The sequence below is a fragment of the Rhinolophus hipposideros genome (genome assembly GCF_964194185.1).
Source record: "Rhinolophus hipposideros genome assembly, chromosome: X".
NCBI lineage: Eukaryota > Metazoa > Chordata > Mammalia > Chiroptera > Rhinolophidae > Rhinolophus > Rhinolophus hipposideros.
Window position 1 is genome coordinate 27,521,889 of NC_138046.1, and position 1,089 is coordinate 27,522,977.

Here is a 1,089-nt window from a genome sequence, read left to right on the forward strand (position 1 = left end):
AATCAGGCGTCTCCACACTCGCACTCCTGAATCTGAGAAAAGCACCAGATAGAACTGTCACTTTTTAAAGTAAAACAGTGACTAACTGAAGCTCACGTCTCCACACCCTTAATCCAGCTGCTCGATGTCACACATGGTCGTCAGTTCCCTCACAGGAGACTGACTCTTCTAGTTTGGTATTACTATCACGAGAACTGAAAGTTTCAAGCAGAGAAAAAGTCTAATTACAAAGAAGGGAGTGGCAGCCCAAATGAAGCCCGTTTACTACGATTTCCAATTTTCTGCAGAGATGCAAGGAAAACCACCAATTTGGTTCCCACATTTTATTCAGGAACTCATACAGAACATTCCAGAGTAAGGAGTCTTAATCCTCATCTTCCTCCTCTTCTTTGTCCTAGTTAATCTGGAAGTAACGCAATTCGTAACTTTCTTTGCTGTTAGCAACTACGCGCAACCAATCACGGAGATTGTTCTTCAAATACTTTTTGGTGAGATATTTCAAATACCTTTTGGAAAAAGGCACCTCGGAAGTGACCGTGATCTTGCTCTTGCTCCTTTCAATGGTTACAACCCCTCCACCGAGATTCCCAGCTTTTCCATTCACTTTGATTCGCTCCTGAAGAAAATGCTCAACATTGGCAGCATCCATGATTCCATCTTCTACTGGATGGATGCAGTCAAGGATAAACTTCAGAACCTGCTTTTTTTGCCTCCCTTAGCCACAAGCTTTTTCATGGGAGCCATGGCACTAGCCGAGACAGAAAAAACTTCTACTGAGTTCTTAATCTCCCGAAATTCTATTTGGTTCTTTTTTAAAATTTCAAGCTCTTTGGTAAAATGTTCATGTTCTTTTATTGTGTTTCTGAGTTCATTAAAGTGCCTTTCTGTGTTTTCTTGCATCTCGTTGAGATTTTTCAGAACTGCAATCTTGAATTCTGTGTCATTTAAGTGACATGTTTCCATATCTTTAGCTTTATTTTCTAGAGACTTTTCACTTTCTTTCTGAGCTGTCTTTTTGCCTTGGGTATTCATGGTAATTCATGATTTATTTTTTCTCTTCCTAGACATCTACATGAGTGGGGTCTGCAA

The 1,089-nt window shown here is 40.1% G+C and overlaps 1 pseudogene across 1 annotated transcript; it reads right to left on the reverse strand.

The window, feature by feature from the left end:
• Positions 1–364: 364 nt before the first annotated feature.
• On the reverse strand, positions 365–744 carry LOC308494592 (large ribosomal subunit protein eL22-like; annotated as a pseudogene). The gene has a single exon. The product of its transcript is annotated as a large ribosomal subunit protein eL22-like (transcript).
• Positions 745–1,089: the final 345 nt, after the last annotated feature.